Source organism: Myotis lucifugus, unplaced genomic scaffold (assembly GCF_000147115.1).
Source record: "Myotis lucifugus unplaced genomic scaffold, Myoluc2.0 scaffold_164, whole genome shotgun sequence".
NCBI classification, from domain to species: Eukaryota; Metazoa; Chordata; class Mammalia; order Chiroptera; family Vespertilionidae; genus Myotis; species Myotis lucifugus.
This window is the reverse complement of record NW_005871212.1, coordinates 1,757,609-1,773,652: the sequence shown is the minus strand read 5'-3', so window position 1 is coordinate 1,773,652 and position 16,044 is coordinate 1,757,609.

The window sequence follows — 16,044 nt, the reverse complement described above, 5'->3', positions numbered from 1 at the left end:
AGCAGCTGATCGATGTTCTCTCTCATCGATGTTCTACCTCTCTATCCTCTCCCTCCTCTCTGTAAAAATCAATAAATATATTTAAAAATAAAAAATAATAATAAATGCCAACAGAATACTTTTTGGGAATTCATTAACATTATATAAATGTAATTGAGGAGAAGGCTTCATTTTAAAAATGATGGAATAAAAATATGTTACTTCACTCCCATCCTGTAAAGATTTTAGAACTATGACAAGGGAGGGAGAGAACTGTTTTAATTTTAAATTTTTTTTTTGTCTAAAGTTTTACGTATGTCTCCTTTTTCCCCAATTGACACCCTCCCGCCAGCCATTCCTACCCTGGGCAAGCCCCCACCGCCCCAGTGTCTGTGTCTTGCACGCATACAAGTCCTTTGGTTGCTCTCTAACCACCTCTCCCCTACCATTTGTCTCTAGATCGATCTATTCTTGTTCATCAAATTATGTTGATCATTATATGCCACATATGAGTGAGATCATGTGATATTTATCTTTCTCCAACTGGCTTATTTCATTTAGCATAATGCTCTCCAGTTTCATCCATGCTGTTGCAAATGGTAAAAGTTCCTTCTTTTTTATAGCAGCGTAGTATTTCATTGTGTAGATGTACCACAGTTTTTTAATCCACTCATCTGCTGATGGGCACTTAGGCTGTTTCCAAATCTTAGCTATTGTAAATTGTGCTGCTATGAACATAGGGGTGCATATATCCTTTCTGATTGGTGTTTCTGGAATAATGTAATAATTTTATTAAGACATCCAATAACACCCAAATTTAAGAATTATTGCTGTGTAATTCACATAACTACTATAATATAGCAACATAATTTACTGTTCTTTTCATTCTTTTCCTCAATGTTTTTATTTTTGTCCTAAAATTATTTTCTATAAATATACTCTGAAAGTTGTTCCATTGTAATACTTCTTATAATGCTTTGAATCTCTAGAAAAAGGCAATTTTTATGAGTGTTTTATAATAATATATTGACTTACTCTATCACTTTTATTTGCCAATAGTTATCCCTATTATCACAATTTACTTATTTATATCTCAATAATTCAGGTCAACCATCAGACCACATAATTAGTCAAGATTTGAGGTAGAGAAAGAAGGGAAATTTTGGAAGATGGCAGAGTAGGTCAACACAGTACTTGCATTCTCCCACAACCACATCAAAATTACAACTAGCCCTGGCCAGTGTGGCTTCATTGGTTGGGAGTTGTCCAGTGCACAGGGAGGCTGCTGGTTTGATTCCTGGTCCTGGCACATGCCTGTGTTGCAGACTCAGTCCCTGGTGGAGTGCATGTAGAAGGTAGCTGATCAATGTTCCACTTTTGCATCCATGTTTCTCTTTCTCCTTCTCCTTTCCTCTCTCACTAAAAATAAATAAGAATGTTCTTTTTAATTACAGCTAAACTACAGATCAACCATCATTCAGAACTGACTGAAATCTAGCTGAAAAGAAGTCCTATAACAAAGTATCTAAAGAAGAAGCCACAAGGAGACTGGTAGGAGGGTCAGAGATGAGTACTAGTCCCACACATATGTATGGTGGCTAAAAATTGGTAAGAAGCCCTGGCTGGTGTGGCTCAGTGGTTGAGCTTTTATCCATGCACCAAAAGGTTTCTGGCTCATTTTCTGGTCAGGGCACATGTTCAGGTTGTGGGCTCAACCCCCAGAAGGGGGCATGCAGGAGGCAGCCAATCGATGTCTCTCTCATTGATGTTTCTATCTCTCTCTCCTTTCTCCCTCTCCCTTCCTCTCTCTAAAAGTCAGTAAAAACATATTTTTTAATTGGGAGGCATAGCTCAGCTGTGGAGTTCCCCTCTGAGGAGTCAGGGGTTCCAGTCCCACATCAGACCCCCGAGCCGAGGGTTCCAGAGCTGGGAAGAGAAGTCCCCATAACTTCTGGCTGTGGAAACCAGTGAGGAGTATGGCTGAGTGAGACAGAGGTTTGCTAGAGTTCCAGGCAGTTCCTCTGAAAAGGCCCACACATGGATTAACGTGGACTCACTTGCTCTGAGCTCCAGCACTGGGGCAGCAGCTAGAAATGTGCCAGGGACATTAGTATCAGAAAAAGGACTTGGGGGGGGGCAGCTTTCTCCCAGACAGAGTGCTGGCAGAGACAACTGTTCCTTTGCTGAACCCTTCCCCCACTGAGCCAGCAGGCAAGCTCCATTCTGAATCTCCATCAACCTAACTAACATTGTTCCCCCACCCTGGTGATTCCCTGAGACCCCACTCACTCAAGCTGTTTCCAGTGGCTTTTCCATACAAATGGCCTATCTTGGACCTTTCTGTGGACTTTTCTGAAATCTCTCAAACAAGCAGCATCTGGCCTCAGTATTCCCCATGCCTCTTGCTAAACGGCCCAGACCTAGCACTAGCCATAGCTGGCCTTGGTGAACACCTTGGCCTCCCCTGGGCACCTCTAAGCCCAGCACAAGTAGCAGCCATCTGAGGATCACTTTGCAGCTCACGCTGGGTGGCCCCCAAGCAGGACACAGGTGGCAGCTGATCTTGGCCTGTACCTCCCAGAAAGCCTCATGGCTAGCACACACAGTGGACAACTTCAGACCACACTAAAGCACCACTCTGTCACCTCCACAAGCAACAAACTCAAAGGACAACTAAGCAAGCACCAGAGCCCCGCTGAAGCAAACTGACTGAAATCTAGCTGAACTGTGGGTGTGGCCCCTAAACAGTAGATTCTCCACAGTGGTAGCAGCTAGTCTTTGCAGCCAATCAGATGGGGATAAATCCCTCCTGTTACATATCAACAGCAATCAAGGCTCAGCTACAACAGAAGGGTGCACACAGTTCAAATGGGGGCGAGGGGCACACTGGAACATTCAGCTCAAGTAACGGGGGAGGCTGTGCAACTGGGGCCTACAGGACATCTACTACATAAGGGCCACTCAACCAAGACCAGGAGATGTAGCAGCTCTACCTAATATATAGAAACAATCACAAGGAGGCAGCCAAAATGAGGAGACAAAGAAGCATGTCCCAAGTGAAAGAACAAAACAAAATTCCAGAAAAAAGAACTAAATAAAATGGAGACAAGCAATCTACACATGTAGAGTTCAAAACACTGGTTATAAGGATGCCGAGTAAACTTAGGAGAAGGGTAGAGGAACTTAGTGAAAACTTCAACAAAAAGATAGGAAACATAAAAATAGAAATAGAAAACATAAAAAAGAACCAGTCAAAATGAAGAATACTGTAACTGAACTGAAGAATTAATACAGGGAATCAAAAGTAGAATAGGTGAATCAGAGGAAGAGAAGGAAGCAGAAAATACCCAATCAGAACAGAACAAAACATAAAAGAGAAGAGAAGAGAAGAGAAGAGAAGAGAAGAGAAGAGAAGAGAAGAGAAGAGAAGAGAAGGGAAGAGAAGAGAAGAGAATCCAAAAAATGAAGATAGTTTAAAATACCTGTGGAACAACTTTAAGAATACTAGCATCTGCATCATGGAGGTACCAGAGGATAAGAGAAAGAGCAAGAAATTGAAAATCTATTTGAAAAAATAATGATGAAAACTTACCTAACTTGGTAAAGAAAATAAACACACAAGTCCAGGAAGTGCAGAGAGTTCCAAATAAGATGAACCCAAAGAGGCCCACACCAAGACACGTTATAATTAAAATGCCCAAAATTAAAGACAAAGAATCTTAAAAACAGCAAGAGAAAAGCAGTTAGTTGCCTATAAGGAAGCACCTATAAGACTCTCAGCTGATTTCTCAACAGGAACTTTGCAGGCCAGAAGGAACTGGCATAAAATATTTAAAGTAATAGAAAGCAAGGATCTACAACCAAGATTACTCTACCAAGCAAAGTTATTATTTATTTTTTTCTCAAGAAAAATGATTTTAAATATGTGACATTCAATAAACACCAATTATTCAAAAAATGATCTTATATATAATAACATTACATGCAATAAACATTAATATTTCAAGAATAAAAGGATTTTAAGTATAGTAATATTACCAAAACTGTACTAACATAGTATGATGTCACAAAAGTTGTTAAGAAATATTAAAAATCTTCAAATAACAGGAGTACTTCTATTATATTCTAGTATATATTTTTTCCCTCTGGCTCTATTTTTGTTCATCAGTTTATGTTGTTCATTATATTCCACAAATGAGTGAGATCATATGATATTTATCTTTCTCCAACTGGGTTATTTCACTTAGTATGATGCTTTTAAAGTCAATTTTGTTGGATATGAGTATTGCTACTCCAGCTTTTTATTTCTTTTCCATTTGCTTGGAAAAATTTTTTCTATCCTTTCACTTTCATCCTGTGTGTGTCTTTTGTTTTGAGGTAGGTCTCTTGTAGACAGCATATAGTTGGGTCATGTTTTTGTATCCATTCAGCTACCCTACACCTTTTGATTGGAGCATTTAATCCATTTACATTTAGGGTTATTATTGAGAGGTACTTATTTATAGCCATTTTAATTCTGTATGGCTAGGTTTCTCTCCCTTCTCTTCTCAGCAATCCCTTACAGCAATCCCTTTAGCATTTCTTGTAATGCTGGCTTGGTGGTGATGCACTCCTTTAGCCTTTTTTTTTTTTGTCTGGGAAGCTCTTTATTTGACCATCTATTTTGAATGATAGATAACCTTGCTGGATATAGTAATCTTGGTCTCAGATCCTTGCTTTCCATTACCTTGAGTACTTCATGCCATTCTCTTCTGGCCTGTAGAGTTTCTGATGAGAAATCAGGTGGCAGCCTTATGGGAACTCCTTTGTAGGTAACAGTTTTCTTTTCTCTTGCTGCCTTTAAGATTCTCTCTTTGTCTTTAATTTTTGGCATTTTAATTATGATGTGTCTGGGCATGGGTCTATTTGGGTTCTTCTTGTTTGGGGTTCTCTGTGCTTCCTGAACTTGTGTGACTTTTTCCTTTCACAGGTTAGGGAAGTTTTCTACCATTATTCTTCAAACACCTTTTCTATTCCTTTCTCCCTTTCTGCCTCTTCAGGCATACCTTATTCTAATATTGTTATGTTTCACATTGTCCCACAGCTCCCTTAAGCTGGCCTCCTGTTTTTTAATTGGTTTTTTTTTTTTTTTTTTGGTTCTCTAATGGAGTGATATTTTCAACTCGGTCTAATTCACTGATTCGATCCTCAGTTTCCCCTAATCTGCTGTGTATTCCTTCCAATGTGTTCTTTATTTGTGTTATGTCATTCTTTATCTCAGGCTGTTCTTTTTTCATAGTTACTATATCTTTTTTCATACTGTTGAGCATTTTTAACATCATTACTCTGAACTCTGTTTCAGATAAATTTCTTATCTCTGCTTCATTTATCTCTTCTGGAGAATTCACTAGTTCTTGCATTTGGGGGTAGTTTCTTTGTTTCCTCATTTTGGTTGTCTGTTTGGGTTTGTGACTGTATTAGGTAGATCCTCTATACCTCTCAGTCTCTAGTGCAGTACAGTGTTAAAGGCTGTTTCTGACTAATTGAATCAGGCAAAGACTCAAAGCCTCCAGAGACCACCTCTGTCTACAGACTAATACTATTCTGACTTGAATTGCCCCCAGGCAATTGCCTTCATATGTGGCGAGAGTTTTCTTCAACAGGGTGGGGCAGTTGCTTCTGCCTGGAGGCTAATTGTTACTTTTATTTATTTTTTTTAAATATATTTTATTGATTTTTTACAGAGAGGAAGGGAGAGAGATAGAGAGTCAGAAACATCAATGAGAGAGAAACATCGATCAGCCGCCTCCTGCACATCTCCTACTGGGGATGTGCCCGCAACCCAGGTACATGCCCTTGACCGGAATCGAACCCGGGACCCTTCAGTCCGCAGGCCGACACTCCATCCACTGAGCCAAACCAGTTTCGGCTAATTGTTACTTTTAATCTCTTAAGTGGCCTCAGGGCAAGGTGTTTTCCAACACGGTGTGCCAACTGTCTTCCCCCCAGGCAAGGCAGATGTCTATGTGGGAAAGATGTCCTCCACTGTGTGAGGGAATGACTCAGCCCAGGAAAATTGGGGTGTCTGCCTTCTGAGCTCTATCCCCCCAAATCCCCAGTCCTTGGTTCTGCTCTCACAGCTCCAGTCCACTTCACCCTCTCTCTGCCAGAACACAAGGTGGGTGGCTCCACAGGGAATTTTTGTGCATGGCCCTTTAAGAGGGTGCCTGAACTTTCAGCTGCCACTCCCTGGCAGACAGCACCCCACTGCTTTTCACAGCTAAATGTTATGTGGATACCCTCCTCAGTTTGGTGCTCTCTGCTGGGGAGCTCAGCTTCGGCATTAGATCCCAGAGTTCTCAGTGGCACCCCTCCCCCAACAGTTGAGATATCTCTCTGGGGCTTCAGTTGCTGTCTGTGGGTGCCCGGCCAGCCCTTTCATGCCTCCACCCCTCCTACCAGTCTCTATGCCGCCTTCACCTTTGGTCCTTGGGTATCAGAGTTCTCTCCTGTGAGTTTTCCATTGATTATTCAGGAAGCCTTTCATATTTCAGCTGTAATTCCACCTTGTTCATGGGAGCATGTCCGTGCAGCATCCTCCTACTCTGCCCGCATTTTTCTAAATCAAAGCTATTATTTAGAATCAAAGGTCTAAGGAGCTTCCCAGCCCTGGCCGGTGTTGCTCAGTGGTTAAAGCATCATGCCCCCACCCCCATCCCCACACACACACCCCAAGTGTCATGAGTTCAATTCCTGGCCAAGGGCATGTGCCTGGGTTGCAGGTTTGATCTCCAGCCCAGTTGGGGTGAGGGGGGTGTGGGAGACAACTAATCAATGTATCTCTCTCAGTTCTCTCTCTCTCTCTCTCTCTCTCTCTCTCTCTCTCTCTCTCTCTCTCTCCTTCCCTCTCCCTCCCTCCTTTCCACTCTCTCTAAAAAACCAATGGAAAAATATCCTTGGGTGAGGATTAACAACACCAACAAAAAAGGGCTTCCCAGACTAGAGAAAGCTAAAGGAGTTCATCACCATCAAATCAGAATTACAGGAAATATTAAAGGGTCTTTATTAAGAGGAAGAAGAAAAAAATTAAAATATGAATAATAAAATAGCAATAAATGCATATCTATCAACAATTAACTTAAATGCAAATGGATTAAATGCTCCAATAAAAAAATATATTGGCCATCTGAGGTGGCTGAATGGATAACAAAAAAGGTCATTAGATATGCTGTCTACGAGATACCCATTTCCAATCAAAAGACTGAAAGTAAGGGAATGAAAAAGATATTTTATGAAAATGGAAACAAAGGAAAGCTGGGGTAACAATACTTATACCAGACAAAACAGACTTAAAAAAAAAAAGGCTATATATGGACACAGACAATAGGGTGGCAAGGGCCTGTGGTGGGGTGGGAACTGGGTGGAGAGGAGCTATGGGAGGAAAAAAGAGGGACATCTGTAACAATCTCAACAATAAAGATTAATCTAAAAAAAAAAAAGGCTATAACAAGAGACAAAGAAGGACCCAGCAATTTCACTTCTGAGTATTTGTCTGAAGAACCCTAAAACACTAAACCGAAGATATATACATTCATATGTTCATTTCAGCATTATTTACAAGTAGAGGCCTGGTGCACAAAAATTTATGCACTCGGGGGGGTCCCTCAGCCTGGCCTGTGCCCTCTTGCAGTCTGGGACCCCTCGGGGGATGTCCACCTGCTGGCTTACGGGGATCGAGCCTAAGCTGGCAGTCAGACATCCCTCTGGCAGCCCGGGAGCCCTCGGGGGATGTCCACTTGCCAGCGGGGAGCAGGCCTAAGCTGCAGTTGGACATCCTTAGCGCTGCTGAGGAGGCAGGAGAGGCTCCCACCACCACCGCTGTGCTGGCAGCCATCAGCCTGGCTTGTGGCTGAGCAGAGCTCCCCCTGTGGGAGTGCACAGACCACCAGGGGGCAGCTCCTGCATTGAGCGTCTGCTCCCTGGTCAGTGTGTGTCATAGTAACCAGTCATTCCCAGTTGTTCTGCTGTTAGAGTCAATTTGCATATTACCCTTTTATTATATAGGATAGAGGCCTGGTGCACAGGTGGGGGCCAGCTGGTTTGCCCTGAACGGTGTCCCGGATCAGGGTGGGGGTCCCGCTGGGGTGCCTGGCCAGCCTGGATGAGGGGCTGATGGCCGTTTTCAGGCTGGTCACACCCCCTTCAGGGTGGGGGTCCCCACTGGGGTGCCTGGCCAGTTTTTTTCTGGGATTTATCTTCTTTTTTTTAAATATATTTTATTGATTTTTTATAGAGAGGAAGGGAGAGGGATGGAGAGTTAGAAACATCGATGAGAGAGAAACATTGATCAGCTGCCTCCTGCACACTCCCTACTGGGGATGTGCCCACAACCAAGGTACATGCCCTTGACTGGAATCGAACCTGGGACCCTTGAGTCCTCAGGCTGACGCTCTATCCACTGAGCCAAACCGGTTAGGGCTGGGATTTATCTTCTATAATTGTAGCCTTGAGCGGAGCCCAATTTGTAGCTTTGAGCAGAGCCCAAGGCGGCCAGGGCAGGTGGGAAGCTTGGCTTCCTCCATTGCCAGGGGCAACCCAAGCCTCCTGCTCCCTCCAGCTCTGTGGCCGCTGCCATCTTAGTTGGGTTAATTTGCATACTCGCTCCTGATTGGCTGGTGGGTGTGGCTGTTAGGCGTGGCTTGAGTGTAGCAGAGGGATGGTTAATTTGCATGTTTCTCTTTTATTATATAGGACTAGTGGCCCGGTGCACAAAAATTTGTGCACTCGGGGGGGGAGGGGGGTCCCCCAGCCCGGCCTGTGCCCTCTCGCAGCCTGGGACCCCTCGGGAGATAACGACCTGCTGGCTTAGGCCTGCTCCCGGGTGGCAGAGGGCAGGCCCAATCCCTAGGTGCAGCCCCTGGTCGGGCTCAGAGCAGGGCTGATTGGGGAGTTGGGGCGCCGCCCCCTGTCATGCACAGAGCAGGGCGGATCGGGAGGTTGCGATGCCACCCTCAGTCACGATCAGGGTAGGGCCAATTGGGGGGTTGGGGCACCGCCCCCTGTCACACTCAAGGCAGGGTCGATGGGGAGGTTGCGGCACCACCCCCCTGTCACGCACAGGAGCAGGGCCAATCAGGGGGTTGAGGAGCTCCCCCCTGTCATGCACAGAGCAGGGCCGATCAGGGGGTTGAGGAGCTCCCCCCCTGTCACTCACAGAGTAGGGCCGATAGGGGAGTTGGGGCACCGCCCCCTGTCACTCACAGAGCAGGGCCGATCAGGGGGTTGGGGCGCTGCCCCCTGTCACTCACAGAGCAGGGCCCATCAGGGGGGTTGGAGCTCCGTACCCTGTCACACACAGAGCAGGGTCGATCAGGGGGTTGGGGAGCTCCCCCCTGTCACGCACAGAGCAGGGCCCATCAGGGGGTTGAGGAGCTCCCCCCTGTCACTCACAGAGTAGGGCCGATAGGGGAGTTGGGGCACCACCCCCTGTCACACACAGAGCAGGGCGGATCAGAGGTTGGGGCGCTGCACCCTGACACACTCAGGGCAGGGCTGATGGAGAGGTTATGGCTCTACCCTGTCACACACAGAGCAGGGCCCGTGGGGAGGGGGGGGTGCCTTGGGGCGCCGCACCCTGTCACACACAGAGCAGGACCGATCAGGGGGTTGGGGCGCCGCACCCTGTCACACACAGAGCTGCAGGGTGATCAGGGGATTGGGGAGCTCCCCCCTATCAGGCACAGAGCAGGGCTGATCAGGGGGTTGGGTCGCCTTCCCCTGTCACGAACAGAGCAGGGCGGATAGGGAGGTTGTGGCCCCGCGCCCTGTCACACACAGAGCCACAGGGCGATCAGGGGGTTTGGTCACTGCCCCCTGTCACGCTGATCCCGGTGCCGAGAGGCATATTACCCTTTTACTATATAGGATAGAGGCCTGGTGCACGGGTGGGGGCCGGCTGGTTTGCCCTGAAGAGTGTCCTGGATCAGGGTGGGGGTCCCCACTGGGGTGCCTGGCCAGGCTGGCTGAGGGGCTGAGGGCCGTTTTCCGGCTGGCGGGTGACTGAAGCTCCCAACCTGTCCTTTTTTTCTTTTTTATTCTGGGCCAGCTTTAGCTCTGAGGCCTCACTGCTGAAAACATTGATACAATGTTGCGGTCAGGCTGGCTGAAGCCCAGCTGACTAACGCAGGTTTCTGGGGTTTTGTTTAGCTTCTATATTTGCAACATAGTTGCTTAGAGTTGCAGTTGAGAGGCCGGCAAGTCAGGCGGGGAACATTGGAGTCCGAAGTCACTGGAGCAAGCAAGCCTCCCTGTTCGCTTCAGTGCATGGCTGCTGGCCGCCATCCTGGCTGGCAGTTAATTTGCATAAGGATATGTTGATTAGCCAATGGGAAGGGTAGCGGTCGTACACTAATTACCATGTTTCTCTTTTATTAGTGTAGATAGCTAAGATATGGAAACAACTTATGTGTCCATCAATAGATGAATAGATAATGAAGAAGTAGTGCATATATTCAACGAAATATGACTCAGCCAATAAAAAGAATGAAATCTTGCCATCTGAATGGACCTAGAGGGTATTATACTGAGTGAAATAAGTCAGACAGAGAAAGACAAATGCCATATGATTTCACTTATATGTAGAATCTAAAAAACACACAACATAAATGAATAGCCGAACAGAAACAGACTCGTAGATACATATAGCATTTAACAGTTTCCAGGTGGGAGGGGGTTAGAGGGGTAGTTGAAAAAGGTTAAGGGATTAAGAATCACAAATTGGTACTTAGAGGATAGTCATGAAATATTTTTTCTGTCCTATTCTTTTTCTCCTCCCCTTTTGGGACTCCAAATACGCATACTTGATAATGTCCCACAGGTCACTGAGAATGTTTATCTTTTTCAATCATTTCTCCCTATACTTTATTTGAATAATTTCTACTGACCTTTCTTCAAGTTGACTCTCCTGTATTCTACAGTTCCAGTTTGTTATTAAATCTGTTCATGGGTGTTCTTTATTTCTAATAGCCCTTAACCCTGTACTTACTTTTAAGGCATGGCCGTTTGGAGTTTCAATAAAAAGCTCTTGTTCACCAAACCCCTCTTGTTTGTCAGAACTTGAACTTCAAACTAGTACTGAAATTTCTGCTTAAAATTCGAGTTAAAACTTTCAGCTGAGTTCCCTGAGGTCTTGCAATGGATTTGAGGGGAATTTATATAAATATTTTACAACTGGAAGTGCCCTCAGAGGGAAAGCCTGGTAAAATAGAGCTAACCCAGTTTCCTTCCCTTCTTATAAGACTCCTATGCTCTTTAATTCCTACCTACTTCAGATTGCTTACCATTGCCTTCAAGCAACAGCATTTAATATATTTTGTACAGGGTTAATCATTGTTATCAGCGGGTAAGTAGATACAATACAAGATACTGTCATTCCTAGAATTAAATCCCCATCATCCATAGCATTTTGAAGTAGTGACTTTTTCTCAGACACTTGATTATAGTAAAATTATATATAGTGAAGTTAGAAATCTTAAATATTCCCCTTCTTTAAAAAGCAGTTTTTATTGTGATAAAATATACATAACATAAAATTTACCACTTTTACCTTTTAAATTGTACAATTTTAAAAAACTTAAAAGTGTTTGTAAGTGTACTCACTTTATTGTATAACCATCACCATCATCCCACCTCTAGAACTTTTTTATCATCCCAAACTAAAATTCCATACCCTTGAAACAGTAAAGAACCCCATGACTCCCTACCCACAGCCCCTGGTAACCACCATTCTACTTCCTGTGTCTATGAATTTGACTATTTTAGATAACTCATGTAACTGGAATCTTACATATTTATCCTTTAGTTGGTATATTCCTTTTTCAAAATGAGTGAATTCCACCCAGCCAGCGTGGCTTAGTGGTTGAGCATTACCATTTGAACCAGGAGGTCATGGTTTGAGTCCTGGTCAGGGCACTTGCCCGGGTTGCAGGCTCAATCCCCAGTGTGGGGTGTGCAGGGGGCAGCCTATCAATGATTCTCTCTCATCATTAATATTTCTATTTCTCTCTTCCTCTCCCTTCCTCTCTGAAATCAATTAAAAAGTACATTTAAAAAAATGAATGAACTCCTGGTTAAAAATGGCTACTTAACCCCAGACTTTTATCTCCAAGTCCTACCCCTGCTAAAATAATAGTAGAGACGGTAAAAGTGCAAATCCACAACAAGAGATGGGCATTTCAACAGAAATCAAGAGATAAAAGTCTGGGGTGAAGATAAGAAATTTCAACAGGCTTATTAAAGTTGTGAAGTAGAGCATGGACACAAAGAAAATATTGTCTGATTTCACTTACATGACGTATCTAGAGTAGTCAAATTCACAGAGACAGAAAGAAGAATGATGATTTTCAGAAGCTGCGGGGAGGGGAGAATGGGCTGAGTTTCAGTTTGAGTAGATGAAAAATTTCTGGAGGTGGATGGTGGTGATGGTTGCACAACAATGTGACTACAGTTAATGCCACCAAACTGTATACGTAAAAATGGTGAAAATTGTAGATTTTATGTTATGTATATTTTACTAAACACACAAAAATAGGAAGTGGAGGTAACTGATGAAGCCAAATACAGGAGGCCAAGAACTGGAATGTACATGGTGAGGAGTGGGGCGGGAAACAGCAGCCAAGCTGGAGCAAATGATCCTTTGTACTTCTATTACAGCCTACCACGGCAAAGGATAGCAATAAGACATGGGGCTGAATCTTACTCCTCTCCCCACCACTCTCATGTAGCAGCCATGTGGTGGCCTGACACGCACTAACCAGAAAAATTGAAGAGGTTCTTTTGTAAAAAATAATTGGACACCCCAAAACTTCCACAATCTGACATTCAGAGGTTCACCAGTTAAATGTCTAGAGAGTGGCTTCCTACCTGATCATCCTAAGTGAAGTCTCTCAATCATTGAGACCACTACAAACACAGAGGCCTCATCACAGATAGGATTTATGATCTTGTTCTCATATATGCTCCAATGAAAGCCTCCAACATAAAAGACTCTAAGATAAGCAAACAAAAACCTTAACCAAGAAAGAGGCATCTGCATATATGGAATTGTCAGTATAGCAAAGTCCTTAATAGTCAGAGCAGGTACCACCTGGGCATAACAGGCTCACCTTACAATGCAAGCAACATGGACCTCAGTCCTGCATGGATGAAATAAAGGCAACTCAGGAATGGAAAAGAAATTTAAAATATCTCTAAGTACATGCCCTGTGAAATAAACCGTCATTTATAATAGCTGAAAATGAATAGAAAATGTCTAAAATGGATGAATCAAGAACTGGTGATGTAAGTATATTCTTTAGAGACCAAGATACCCACCAAGAAAAACAGCTGGAAGAGTTAAAATGGTTGTCTCCATAGGACCACGGTTAGGAGAGGTGGGCTGGGAATATGCTTTCATCATAAGCCCCTCTGCATGATTTATGATTTAACCTTATGCATGTATTTAGTAGCACTTTGATTTTTTTTCTTCAAGAAAATGACTGGAATGTGGTTTTTTTTGTGTAGCACTGTTTCATTCTGGAATTTTTCAATTAAGCTTTTGGCTAAACACATACATATGATAATGATAATTATTCAGGAATAGGGAGGTTTGTAAAAACATTGTGCGCCATTAGAGTAATCAAGCTCAACTCTAACACATCTTGGCTTCTCAGAATAATTAGACCACACTGGAGGGGCAGATGGGGTGTCTGAGAAAGCCATGGGTGTCTTCCATAATAGTAACAAAAAAACCATCACATAGAACTGTTCAACTGATGATGGAAATTTGCATGTTAACTCAGCACACAATAAGAAATGAATGTCCTACACAACTTATTTAAGCATGCATGTATTAAAATACAATCTTTAAAGCTAAAAGTAGTTCCTTCTATAACTTCTATTTAAAAAAAAAATGTCACCTCCTACTGTGAGCATTTTTGTTGAAAACTCACAAAATAAAAAATATCATTAATCTATTAATTCATCTGACAGAGATATTTTGCAAGTCTGCTCTGTGCAAGGACCTAGTCGGTGCTAAGAATGCAATGGTGGAAAGGCACATACAGTCCCTGCTCTCAGCACAACTTACAAACTAGTATAGAATATGGATAAGTAAAGAGGCAATTTCACCACAATGTGATTAGCACAATGGCAGTTAGTACAGGTTGGATAGGATCATGTGGAAAGACAAACTATCTCAGACAGTTGCTCTCAGGACAGCAGTGAGAAGGCTTCTGGACTGAAGTGATATATAGGCTGGAAGCTACAATGGGAAGACTCCAGGGGGAGAATCTGAGAGAAGTTTAATATAGCTTCTAGAATGGAGGACAAAGGCTGGGGTGGAGGAAAGAATAAGGGAGAGTGGCAAAAGGTGAGATAGGAGAGTTAAGCAGGAGCCTAATCACACATTTCTGTTTTGTAAATGATATATCCCAGCCCAGCCAGTGTGGCTCAGTGGTTGAGCATCGACCCATTGACCTGGAGGTCACAGTTCTATTCCCAGTCAGAGCACATGCCTGTGTTGCGGGCTTGATCCCCAGTAGGGGGCATGCAGGAGGCAGCCAATTGATGATTGTCTGTCATCATTGATGTTTCTCTCTTTTCCTCTCCCTTCCTCCCTGAAATCAATAAAAATACATTTTAAAACAAAAAAAATCATAAACCCCAGGTAATTCTAAGATCATAGAGCAATGACAAGCCATTGAAGGTTTTTGGAGGGGCTTGTAGGCCGGGTCTGCCATCATCAAATTTCCATTTTAGAAATGTACAAATTCTTTATAGATTAATTTCCATTATTTTACTAGTACTTACTTTCCAATTACCCACACTTTTTAACCATTTCTATTGCTTGTTAAGATCATTGGGTGAACATTTGAGTAATGGTAAGAATAATGTAATTATAGATAGTTATTAGGCTTACAAAGCACTTTACCATATGTACTCCCACTGCATATACTCAGAAGGCAGGTGGAATAAACAGAGATTTGGACCTGGTTTCACCACTCTCCTATTCTGTGTCCATGGAAGATACTGATAATTGACCAGGACACAAGGTCCTGATTGTATCAGACACGGCCTAAAAATTCCCAACACAATCTCCAGGCAAGCAGGGCCATCTACTTGAGTTGTCACGGGATGAAAAATTCTATTGACCATCCTAAAGCACATATATTATTAAATCATACAGACTTGGTTGAAATTCACAATTTCCCACCTCAATCCTGGATCTAAATTATTTGACTTCTCTAACTTCAGTTTCATTATTTTAAAATTAGGAATAAAAACATATGATTCAGAGGGTCACTGTTAATTAAAAGGTAACAAAAATGAAATTATATAACCTGTGCTTTTAACTATGTAAATTAAACAATTGTGTTCTGAAAAGAAAATAGAAAGAGTGAGACAGAACACAGTAACAATCTCACTCAACGTGCATGCACCCCAGAGCAAATATAAGATGGGAGACATCCTCTATAGCACTCTTCATTAGTCTCAATTTCAGTGTGTCTCTCATAGAATGGGAATGTCATTGCACTGAGAGTGGTTCTGGTGTTTGAAGGGATATATTTTCCAAAAAAAACACAACCCATAAATGCAAGCCAACAATGTCATATCTTTTTTACCAAAAGGTTTTCAATTTTACCCCACCCCTTGAAGAAAAAAACTTTTTTTGGGGGCCTTTTTTAGGGAGGGCCTTTTCTAAGAATTATAAGGGATCCTTAGGGGCCCCGCCGGGGGGGGGGGGGGCAAGGCGGGGGGGGGGGGGCAGGGCCTCAGCCCGGCCTGTGCCCTCTCGCAGTCTGGGACCCCTCGGGGGATGTCCACCTGCTGGCTTACGGGGAGGGGGCCTAAGCTGGCAGTCAGACATCCCTCTGGCAGCCCGGAAGCCTCGGGGGATGTCCACTTGCCAGCGGGGAGCAGGCCTAAGCTGCAGTCGGACATCCTTAGCGCTGCTGAGGAGGCGGGAGAGGCTCCCACCACCACCGGCTGTGCTGGCAGCCATCAGCCTGGCTTGTGGCTTGACAGAGCTCCCCCTGTGGGAGTGCACTG